The following is a 12,966-nucleotide window of genomic DNA, read 5'->3' on the forward strand; positions in this document are numbered from 1 at the left end:
CGCAAATCAATTCGGTTTGCGAGAGATATTAACTCCTCCAGGGAGGTTGGAATCTCCCTGGTAGAGCATTTTTAACATGACCAGCCAGACCCTTCCAGAACACCGGGATAAGCGACCGCTCAGACCAATCCAGTTCTGCCGCTAGGGTTCTAAACTGGATGGCATAGTGGCTGGCGGTGGCCGAACCCTGGATCAACGCAAGTAGCTTAAGGGCCGTATCATGCGTGACCTGAGGACCAAGGAATATACTTTTTAGAGTCTTAAGGAAAAGACCCGCATTTGCTACAACCGGATCATTCCGCTCCCATAGAGATGCAGCCCACTCCAGAGCCCTGTGGGAGAGTAATGAGATGACATAAACCACTTTGGCTCTTTCGGAGGGTAACCGTACCTCCATCATCTCCAAGTGAATGGAGCATAAATTAATAAAACCCCTGCAAAATTTACTACCCCAGAAAATTTTTCCAGGAGAGCAAAATGGGGTAATGGCGCACTTGCAGTGGTAGCAGTATTCACCGCAGCCGAGTTAATAATATTGGCTGCTAAAAAAGCCACCTGGGTAGCTACTACAGTGATATCAGCGACCGGCACAGCTTGTTCCAGAGACTTAAGTCTGGCCTCAATTCGCTGTATATAGTGCAGCAGTTGCTGGTTGTCGGCCATGTTCGGCAAGACCCTGGCGCTCTGATACTGTTAGGAGGGCGGTTGCAGACAATTTTATTATAATGGAACGCAACCGACCCCGGGGTCCGCTATGCAGCCTGGTGGACTGCTGCCGAACACTTTCCGGGTGAAAAGGAAAGCAACCAACTTAAATGATAAACCCTTCCGTGTTACTGCACACAGGAACGGGTATAGCGGTTCGCTCTATCTCCGTTAACTGCACTGGAGATGCTCGACCAGGGAAGTAGCTGTAGCCCTGTTAACTACACAGGGACTACACTGGCGGCGCTAGGATGCGTGTGTGACTACGCCGACGGGTACACGTGCCTCCAGCTGGCGTGCTACCGGACTGAAGGGTATTACTCCACGTGGCTGACAGGCGATAGCTGTGGACAGGACGTCTGCAGGCTGCTCGGGGAATTAGGCGACCCCTTTGGCAGAGCCAGACTGCAAGACGGAGCTACCTGCCTATTTCCACTAGCCTGCCTATTTCCACTACACCTGCCTATGGAAACTACGTGGAACACAGTCGTCCACACATCAGCATCACTGCTCAATGATCAGAGTGCGCCGCCATGTTTGTGGGCGGGTCTTTTAAAGACTAAGCCCTGCCCACCTTCGCACTATTGGTTGTGTCACCCGCGACCAATCAGGTGGTGCCAGGTCACCCGATCAGGTGGTTGCCAAACCACCAATCACGGTCAGCCAGGTCACGGACATGCTCAGTGCGGAGAATCCTGGACTTAGGCTCCAACAGCCCGGTCTCCCTCCGCAACCTATGCTTAACATTGCTAGGCACAAATACCCAAGAGACAATCTGTACATCTCGTGGACCAGCTAGGCATTGGGGCTGACACTGATGCTGAGCAGCATTAGCCCTGACTGGACCAGAATGGGAGACCACAGAAGGTTCTGGACCCATTTCAAATCCAGCAACAGCCTGACACCTAACAGTGTGTATGTCACTATATGGCAGTAATACAAGTGCTGGAGTGCTAGAGATGTATTTTCAGCCTGGTCATCTGCTGAGGTTCCCTATGCCCACAAATAGGGTGCACCACCATAGTTGCAACCAGGGCCCACTCATGCATTTCACCTCCTCTGAGCTGAACCCCTAGCTACATTTTGGCTGTGATGTTATGGGCTGCGCTGTGAGGACACATGAACAGAACTCTCCTGGGCCTAGTGAAAGAGCAAAGATGGTAGAGAGGTGAGTATGAGGTCTTAGTTTTTTTTTAACATTTTGATGGCCTTTTATGGTCTGGAAAAATGGAGGCCAAGAAGCAGTTGCCATTTTGCAGATTCCATGTGGAATGAAATTACGAAAGATTAGCATTTTGGCAAATGATCATTTTTGTAAACTTTCAGTAGAATTCAATTCCACTCAATTTTTTTCCGATAATCTCTATTTTGGATGAGTCACTATTCATACATACTGTATATGATAAAACATGAGAACAATAAAATTACATCTTATGCTTAGTGATAGTTAATTAATCCAGGGATTTAATCTGACTGCCAGATTGGTGTCGGAAAGTGAATTTTTCCTTAATGATGTAAATTGGCCTATACCGCATGTTTTTTTTTTGCCTTAACCTGGATCAACGCTGCGGAATAGCTGCAGTGCACAAGAAATAGGCTGAACTGGATGGACGCTTGTCTTTTTTCGGCCTTATAAACTATGTAACTATGTAACTATGTAACTATGTGTGCTCCCTTACAGCAATTGCATTTTTAGACTAAAACTTTATCTTAAAGTATGTCTTGTCTCCAAAAGTCAGTGATATTACATTACTGCAGTAGTCACTTTAGTCCCCATTCTACTTATTGATTGAATTCATGTCTAAGGCTGAGTTCACATAGAGTAGTCATGCTGGGGCTTTTAACTGCAGCAGCCATGTTCTGCTGCAGTCTTTTAACTATTTCCCTGCACAATAACTTAATCTTATAGGGAAACAAAAGTTCCACTTGCAGAACCACATGGCCGATCTAAATAGCCGTACGGCTTTTCAGGTGACACATTTGTTTCCTTGTAAGATTTATTTAATGTGCAAAAGACAGAAAAAAATCTACAGCAGCACAGGACTGTTTTGCGTGTGAACCCTGACTTGTAGAGGTAATTAACTTAGATTAAAACATACAGCACTAGTAAATTTGTGCTCCCCTTGATTGTACCACTCTAAATTTTATATAGTTACATGTATATGTTCCTTCTTGATGTTTGTTCCCTATTAGAGTAATGCACTTTATAGCTTAGTCTCTTTGCTAGTTCTTGTTTGAGTGAAGCTTTTCTCCAATTTTTTTTATTCTAATATGTTAGATTATACGGCATTATCCTCAAACCATGAGGTCTCCTGCAGCCTTTATCTGAAATGTAATAATAATATTTGATGACCACGTCTTCCAATCTGAGAATAAAGCAGCTGCATTTCTAGCCTTCCTGTCAATAAATAGGTGTTATTTATCAAAATGTACTAACAACATGGCAATATCAACCCTAGTGTTTATGTAATATGTGCCTGGGTGACACGTGCCATATCTCCGCACCACCGCCAAGTCTAACAAACACTTATATGCTAGAAGGCCGATCTTGTGTATATTTCACTGAGACTACGGGGAATAGAGAAACAAGTCTGGCACCATACCCTACTTCACCATTGTGATATTAATGTGGATTTGGGCAAAAAAAATAGATCTTGGCATGTTTTCATATTCGCTAAGCATCTAAGGGATCATTTTATTAGTGAAATGCATTAAATTACTAACAATTCATTTGCCTGGTGAAGTCAGTAGCCTTTGGGTATTAACAATCTATTCATACTGAATTTCATCAGTAAAATGTGTGAATTATCTTGCAAGGTGTCGTCTTTCTCCGCAGTGCTCAGTAGGGATGTAATGGTCACTATGTATGCAGCTATAAATATGTGAAATCTGACTAGATGAGAAATGCTAATATTTTGGAACAGAAAAATACACAGTGCATTCCACTAAAAATATAGATCTTTTTTTAACAAAATGGACCTTAGAAAAAGATTTGCAGGACCTGAGTCCAAAGACCATGTCAGTAGTCCATGACCACCAGACCAGAGCCCTGCAAACCATCTCCTACTTGCTGGCCTCACTGGCTTCTTCTTCTGATTAGTAGGCCCAGAGTTGTTGTTTCGCACGCAGGATATTGCGGCAAGTCTACAAATCAGAATAATCACCGGGAATGCCTATATCTAAGAGGAGAATCGCAGGGCTCCGATTAAGCAACCAAAGACTATAGACCTGGCAGCTGAACTAGGGACTTGTGAATCTTTTAGTTCAAGTCTAACATCAAGGCAATTTTATATTACTTTTGAAAGTCTTGAGAAATGAAGACTAAAGTCTTCACTAAAGATACAAAAATTAGTGCAAAAGTATACAATCCTTATCTTTCATTTATTAATTGAAATTAGGGCCTGTAAACTTACCCTGCTATAAAATAACATTTTTATTTTTGTCCTGCATGGTAAACAATCAAAAGTAAAAAAAAAAAAAAAAATAGCGCGATAACAAATTTAACAGTTTTGGTTCATCAAAAAGTTAATCAAAAAGTTGTATGCTGGACGGATGTTTGTTTTTCAAGTTGCATTAAAAACTTAGTAGTGAATGAAAATAAGGGTTGGCCAACACCTTAAAAATAAATATAAAAACTCCTAGACTGCTGTAAAATTATAAAATAAGTAATACACAGCTAGCCATTTCTAATAGTAACATAATCCCAAGCTTCTGTATGGTGGGACAGATTATACCCAGTTATTTGAGTAAAGCCAATGCCCCTCTTATCAGTATTTGGTCAGTATTTTTTCTCAGGAGTAGGAGCCAAAACCAGGCGAGGAACAATCAGAGAAAAGGTATAATAGAAACAAGTCACCAATTCTGCATTTATCACCCACTCCTGGTTTTTGCTCCCATTCCTGAAAAAAATACTGACCGAATACTGACCAAATACTGATAGTGGGGTCGTGGCCTAACAGTAATCATTTGCAACAAATATATATAGATGCACATATAAGTCACAACCAAAATATGTCAAATCAACTATGCGGTAGATGTACAGAAAAGCCATTCTCTAGCTATACATATCCCCTGTATGTAAGCATTATTTGCTGCTTACACATTGCTTCTAAAAGAGAATCTTAGACAATGCAGTTTGATGCTCAGTCACTTTTAAAATTGTAAAAGTTGCAGTAAAAATGACAAGTGAAAAATACAAAAATGACAATGAACCATATACATCGCAAAGGTTTCACATTAGAATTGGGATAATAAAATGTAATGGGGAGATTTATAAAAACTGGTCGAAAGTCACATTTTATTTATTGTCCAAAGTAACCAAACAAGCTTCATATTTTTGAAAATGATTTAGAAATGAAAGCTGCAATCTAATTGGAGCACTACCTCTATACAATACATCTACCTGTTATCCTCATTTTCTTGATGGCCTTTTGGAGGTTCTATATAATGTTGGGGATATTTGGAAACTTTATAAATTGAACTATAAAAATGAAAAAAACTCATTTTATTCCAAAATAGGTCAATATATGTAAAAATAATCAGTCATTTTATCCTGTCGGCTGGACTGATACTTCCCCCTCACTGCCTTTATGTAACCTTAGAGATCCCTGTTATTTTGCAGCATTCTTTACAGAAAATCCTGGCAAATCTAATACGCTGTGTTTATGCCTAGTGAAGCGCCTAGGAGGGTAACGCATGAAGCAAGAATTTTCTAGGAGGTCCTCCTCAAGCCCTGCACCAGGCATAAAACTGTGTATAAGTCTTGCTTGGAGAGTTTCTTTAATTTTGCTGTCACTTTCAGAAAGCTTGTACTATCTATTGAGATTGATGTTGAAGTACAGGAGAATCATGGGATCTTTTTTTTTCTTTTTGCAGGAAAATTACATTTGGAATGCATGACATTCCGAATATGCTCATTAAAAGCATGTTCAAGGGTTAAGTGTTGCTGTGAGCACAGTCGGCGACCGCGGTCAGAGTATACCAATATGTGCTAGACAGCAGAAGCCTTTCTGTACATTTTGCTGCCACTGGATAGTGTTAGATCTGAAAATCTCCAAGGCAAATCAATTTTGAAACGCCGGATTAATTTTTCTGATGTGGTTCATAATGTGACAGTCTGTGGAAGTTAAAGCTAAAAGCAAATCTGTACCAGTTTTCAATTTGTACAGAATGACATAATTTTATGCCTTTTATTGGAAATATGATACAGTGGTATTTGAAATTTTGTAGTGTATGCAGTAAAGAGTTTAGCAGGATGGCGGTGTAAGAGGATTTCATTCGTCACATGTAGTATTTGGCTAACTTAAGGTTTTTTGTTCTTTTTTTTCTTATTTTTCCTTACCTAGTAAAACATATGAACATATTATCTATTTACATCAACATTTTTCTTTGTTATTTTAAAAGAAATATTTGAAAAATGTGTTGGATTTTATAAAACCATGCCTGCTTTCTTTTCCTAACTATACTGTCATTAAGAGGCTGTGTCTAATATTGGAGGTTAAAGTGCATGTCCACTACTTGGACAACCCCTTCTTACATGCCCAAGTCACCTGATTAAAATAAAAAAAGCTTATACTCATCTATAACACTAGCGACATTCCAGCCTGGTCTCCTGGAACCCGCATTACATTTTGTATCACACGAGCGGTGCAGCCAATCAGCAACTGCTGACTGGCTGCAGTATTTATTACTTCATCAGAGCAGATGTCCATTATGGCGGAATAGTAGTGAGCTGCAGCCATTTCACAAAAACTGATTGGCTGTGGTGGTCACTTAACACAGCAATATCATGGTATCCACCTAGATAAACAGCGCCAATACCTCTAGAATGGCGACACTCAAGAAGGTGAGTATCAATTATTTTTATTTTCTATGGGGCACTGCATTGATTAAGCAGTGGTTGTCCAGTAGTGGATAATCCCTTTAACACTACAGTATTTGCTTGAGAGGGCTAGAACTGCGTTAAGGAGGCAAGATGATGTCAAGCTGGAAGGAAGGATTTTAAAGAGGTGGTCCACTACAATTTTTATTGTGCACATCGATTTAAACCACTGAAAAAAGTATTTGATACTTTTTTGATACTTGCCTGTGAACAGCACCATCTCTGCTTGGTCAGTGCCAATCACGTGTGCCCCAGCTGCAGCTGCCACTGATATTCGGTGTGGTCACGTCAACTTCCGGGCTGTGGAAGTTGAGGTTGTATCACGAGGTGTGACCCAGTCTCATGCAGACTGCAGCCACTGCCCCTGACTGAGTGGGCTGTGGGCGGTGTTTCACCTTATGTCACAGCCTAGTATCGACCACACGCAGTAGAATATTTTCCTCTTTCCTTTTTGCTTTCATTGGCAGGGCACCACAAGCATGTGCCACTGAAAGCAGAGAAGGAGAAAGAAAAATTTACAGAGCTCGCTTGATACTGCGCTATGATGTGCGGTGAAACACCACCCACAGCCAATCAATCAGAAGGAGTGTCCGCAGTCTGCAGGAGACTAGGTCATGCCTCGGTGATGCAACCTCCACTTCCAGAGTCCGGAAGTTGACGTCACAACTCTGGCGGCTGCAGCCGAGGGTCACATGATTGGCACTGAGCGAGAGGACATGGCGCCGCTAACAGGCAACTATGAAAAAAGAATATATTTGAAAATATACTTATTTCAGTGGTTTAAATCGATGTGCACAATAATGATTGTAGTGGACCACCTGTTTAAAATCCTTCCTTCAAGCCTGACATCACCTTGCCTCTTCCTTGCAATGTACTTCTTACTCATGCGCAGTGATGCAAGGTGTATCCTGTATGTTTCTTTTGCACACCGGGGAAGCATACCTTGCTGCACTGCACATAGGACCTCCACTGCTGTGATCACCAGATTTTCAACATATCCATGACCAGACTTAGAGAAATTGTTGCACAACTTCAGAGTTTCTGCAAACAAAAAAAACTGATACAATTTTCAGAACAGTACATTCAAGCGCAAAAAAATGTGTAAACTTAAAGGTTTTAATAATACTCAATAGATTTTTACAATGGCTTTCAACATCCATAAAGGTGCAATCCCTCTGTAACATTGCTTGAAATCCCAAATAGAAAGTCGGATAAAGTGTTGCTTACAATAAAATATATATTCAGCATAGACATATGGTGATTTGTGTAAACATATGCATCTAACTGTTTCTTACATTCTTGTCCTATAGTTCACTGCAGGAGTGAGGAACATTATGCACTAATACAAGTTCTGGCAAAAGTAGATGTAGAGCTTGAAGCCAAAAATCTGTCCCATCTCCCTGGTCACAATAGTGGAGAAGCGTACATACATGGAAACGTATTTGCTGATTATTCTTGATAACCATGACTGCTTGACATAAAGGAAATAATATGTGGCAGACTGGATCCTAGAGTGAAGAATTAATGCTCACGTTCCTCCGGTAGGGTACGTTTTAATGATATCTTCATGGGAAACCAATAGGATTAAGCAGCTATTCAGGCTTATTACCCTATTGCCAATGTTCACATATGACATTGAAGACTTAAACAACTATGATTACATCTTGCAAGGTAAGTTACACACATAATACTCTAAACATTGAATTTCTACTTTGTTACATTGTATAAAACCATCATTGCGGCACTAAATGACCACTGATCAAATACTTGTTTGATGACAGGCGGTTAATATCCTGTTAACCCCTTAATGCCTCATGATGGATATATCCATCATTGAGGATGTCAGAAACTATGGACAGGGCTCAGAAGAAGAGCTTGCACCACATAGGGCAGATTCCAGCTAAAATATATAGCTGTCATCTGCCTCTAACAGCAGCAGTTGATGTGCCCGACGATCATTACTGTTAACCTATTCAGCAATTGACAGTGGTATATAAAGGGGTTTTCCCACCAACGAAAGTACATTTTAATCAATAGATCTTGGAATAATAATAATTTCCACAATTGGATGTGTTTAAATAAAATTTTCCTGTGCTGAGATAATCTTATAAATGTGCCCCTGCTGTGTACTGTGTAATGGCTGTGTCTGACCGTACAGGGACATGGTCTGATCATACCACATCTCCTGGGCAAGGAAGGAAGCAAAAGAGTATACAGACATTACAGCAGAGATCACAGCTGATTCTTTCTTTGTGGTAAAACATTTCTCTGCCTCTTTTTAAAAAATGTTTTACTTCAAAGAAAGAATTATTTGTGATCCCCTGCTGAAATGTCTGTATAGCCTTTTGCTTCCTTCCTTGGTTAAAATTAACTTTTGTTTGTGGGAAAACCCCTTTAAGCGCCACGATCCGACCTAGACATTAGTTCGGGCAGCAATCACCTTCCCTACGACATGACTGCAAGGAACCGATGGGTTTGCAATGACTGCAGGAGATCGGTTCAACACATCCGTGCCTGTCATGTGATCGCTTCTATGACATTATACAACCTCTGGCAAAAATTATGGAATCACCGGGCTCGGAGGATGTTCATTTAGTTGTTAATGTTGTTGAAAAAAAGCAGATCACAGACATGGCACAAAGCTAAAGTCATTTCAAACGGCAACTTTATGGCTTTAAGAAACACTAAAAGAAATCAAGAGTAAAAATGTGGTACTCAGTAGGGGTAATTTTTTTCAGACCAAGCAGAGGGAAAAAATTATGGAATCACTCAATTGTGAGGAAAAAATTATGGAATCACCCTGTAAATTTTCATTTCCAAAACTAACACCTGCATCAAATTAGATCTGCTCGTTAGTCTGCATCTAAAAAGGAGTGATCACACCTTGGAGAGCTGTTGCACCAAGTGGACTGACATGAATCATGGCTCCAACACGAGAAATGTCAATTGAAACAAAGGAGAGGATTATCAAACTCTTAAAAAAAGGTAAATCATCACGCAATGTTGCAAAAGATGTTGGTTGTTCACAGTCAGCTGTGTCTAAAATCTGGACCAGATACAAACAACATGGGAAGGTTGTTAAAGGCAAACATACTGGTAGACCAAGGAAGACATCAAAGCGTCAAAACCGGAAACTTAAAGCAATATGTCTCCAAAATAGGAAATACACAACAAAACAAATGAGGAACGAATAGGAGGAAACTGGAGTCAATGTCTGTGACTGAACTGTAAGAAACCGCCTAAAGGAAATGGGATTTACATACCGAAAAGCTAAACAAAAGCCATCATTAACACCTAAACAGAAAAAAACAAGGTTACAATGGGCTAAGGAAAAGCAATCGTGGACTGTAGATGACTGGATGAAAGTCATATTCAGTGATGAATCGCGAATCTGCATTGGGCAAGGTGATGATGCTGGAACTTTTGTTTGCTGCCGTTCCAATGAGATTTATAAAGATGACTGCATGAAGAGAACATGCAAATTTCCACAGTCATTGATGATATGGGGCTGCATGTCAGGTAAAGGCACTGGGGAGATGACTGTCATTACATCTTCAATAAATGCCCAAGTTTACATTGATATTTTGGACAGTTTTCTTATCCCATCAATTGAAAGGATGTTTGGGGATGATGACATCATTTTTCAAGATGATAATGCATCCTACCATAGAGCAAAAACTGTGAAAACATTCCTTGAAAGAAGACACATAAGGTCAATGTCATGGCCTGCAAATAATCCGGATCTCAATCCAATTGAAAATCTTTGGTGGAAGTTGAAGAAAATGGTCCATGACAAGGCTCCAACCTGCAAAGCTGATCTGGCAATGGCAATCAGAGAAAGTTGGAGCCAGACTGATGAAGACTACTGTTTGTCACTCATTAAGTCCATGCCTCAGAGACTGCAAGCTGTTATTAAAGCCAGAGGTGGTGCAACAAAATACTAGTGATGTATTGGAGTGTTCTTTTGTGTGTTTGTTTTTCATGATTCCATAATTTTTTCCTCAGAATTCAATGATTCCATAATTTTTTCCCTCTGCTTGGTCTGAATAAATTACCCTTACTGAGTACCACATTTTTTATCTTGATTTCTTTTAGTGTTTCTTAAAACCATAAAGTTGCCATTTGAAATGACTTGAGTTTTCTGCCATGTCTGTGATCTGCTTTTTTTCAACAACATTAAACAACTGAATGAACATCATCCGAGCCTGGTGATTCCATAATTTTTGCCAGGGGTTGTAGAAGACAGTGATTTTTCCTATATACAGCAATACTAAGGTATTGCTGTATATTGCACAAGCGATCAGTTGATCACACGTTCAAGTTCCCAAAGGAAACTAACAAAGTAACAAGTAAAGAAAAAAAGTTTTAAAAAATGTAAAAGATACTTAAAAAAGACATAAAAATGAAAATCACCCCCTTTCCATAGTTAACAAAGAAATGATCAAAAAAATAAAAATATAAACATATTTGGTATTATCACATCTAGAAAACTCCAATTTATTAAACTACATAAAGAATTAACCTGATCTGTAAAAACTGTAAACAAAAAAAAGTCAGAATGCCAAAATTGATAGGTTTTGGCTACTGCAACACCACAAAAAAATGCATTAAGTGACCAAAGCATTGTAACTACCCCAAAATAATACCAAAAAATATCAGGTCACCACACAAAATATAAGTCCTCACAAAGCTCCATTTATCAAAAACTAAAAATGTTATAGGTTTTGGAAAATGCAACTGAAAATTTTTTTTTTTCTTTTGCGAATTTCTGAATATTTTTTCACCACATAAAAAAATTTGCTAATTTGGTATCATTGTAATTATACTGACCTGGACAATCTTATTTCCAGGTAATTTTTATTGCACATTGAACTCCTAATAAACGAAACCCAAAAAACAATTGTTGAATTGCTTTCTATTTAATTTTACTTCTCTTGGAATTTTTTTCTTATTTACCAGTAAACTGTATAATAAAAAAGATGATGTCATTCAAAAGTTCAACTAGTCCAACATAAAAACAAGCTCTTATATAGCGAGATCAACAGGAAAGTAAAAAAAATATGGTTTTTGGAAGAAGGTGAAGAGAAAATGAAAGCGCAATAATTAAAAATTACTCTGTCCTTAAAGGATTAAAGCTGCATTTGCACTGCACAATTATCATGAAATGAGCATTCATAGAAACACTCATTTCATGATAATCATGCAGTGTAAACATACTGGCAAGCACTGGATGAATGAGCAAAACACGAGTTTGTCGGGTGAAAAGATCATTAAACAGGTCTTGCACTGCCAAGAATAATAGAAGCTTATGTGCACTAAACAATATACGGTAATAAAATTGATGAGTTTTTGTCTAGGATCACACAACTGAATTTTCTCACACACGAGAAAATAGGGATGATTATACTGATCACACACTAAGTGTTTGATCAGAGTGTGGTACGATTTTCTCGTATGTGGAGAAGATGGAAAAATGATTTCTCCATCTTCTCCATTGTATCAGTCCATGAAAATCGCACAACACTTGGATGTCATCCCAGTCTGGTTCAATGTTTTCCATGGACCCATAGACTTGCATGGCCAAGTGTGATCCTATTTATGGATGCAAATCATGCATGCTGCAATTTTTTCCTTGGGCAGACTTGGACATGTGCACAGTCCCATAGAATAACATTGCCTGAGTGCGGTCCGATGATTGGCGGATTGCACTCGGACCGAAAATACAATTGTCTGTACGTGCCCTTTATCTGAACTGTAGTCTGTATGTGTAAACAGGTTATTAGTTCCACAAGTTTCCACAACCTGTTTGGTCCAATCGCATATTATTATATTGCGACAATAAAATCTTCACATTAAAACTTTTTACAGTTCATCATGATATTAAAGGAAAAATACACAAAAAAAGATATGCCATTTCTCTTTAACAACCACAAATGTAAACGGTAGGAATGAGCAGATTGATCCGAGGAAAATCAAATCTGCATTGAATTTCCTGAAATTTGCAGTTTCACGTGAATTCGAATATATTGAGATCCGATTCGTTGTTCACAAAAAAAAAATTGCCCTACACTATTCTCCACACTGCTGAAGTGCTGAAGCATCAGAGAGCAGGATAACATCATTTTGCAATGCCTTGCTGGCCTCCCCATAATGCCCTGCAGATGTGACATCCTACAGACTATCATACCTTGTATAGAGGGATCTGTGCCTCGTCCATCTGAGTTCATAAGTTCCCAGTGGAGCTCAGTTTGTGTGACAGTCATTTTCCATCTTCAGAGTCACTGGGTAAGTCTCTTTTTACTGTAAGTAAGCTCTTATGGTTAACGCGGTCCTCTCTTTATTTCTCCTGCAGAATGAAAGCTCCTATGGTCAATAGGATC

The 12,966-nt window shown here is 39.4% G+C and overlaps 1 protein-coding gene across 1 annotated transcript in view; it reads right to left on the minus strand.

Annotated features, from left to right (window-relative positions):
* Positions 1–12,966, minus strand: part of MTNR1A (melatonin receptor 1A) — a 370,867-nt gene that overhangs the window by 82,613 nt on the left and 275,288 nt on the right. The gene's annotated exons all lie outside the window — the stretch shown is intronic.

The sequence above is a fragment of the Phyllobates terribilis genome, unplaced genomic scaffold (genome assembly GCF_046119375.1).
Source record: "Phyllobates terribilis strain yellow unplaced genomic scaffold, ASM4611937v1 Scaffold_1__5_contigs__length_1240528914, whole genome shotgun sequence".
Classification (NCBI taxonomy): Eukaryota; Metazoa; Chordata; class Amphibia; order Anura; family Dendrobatidae; genus Phyllobates; species Phyllobates terribilis.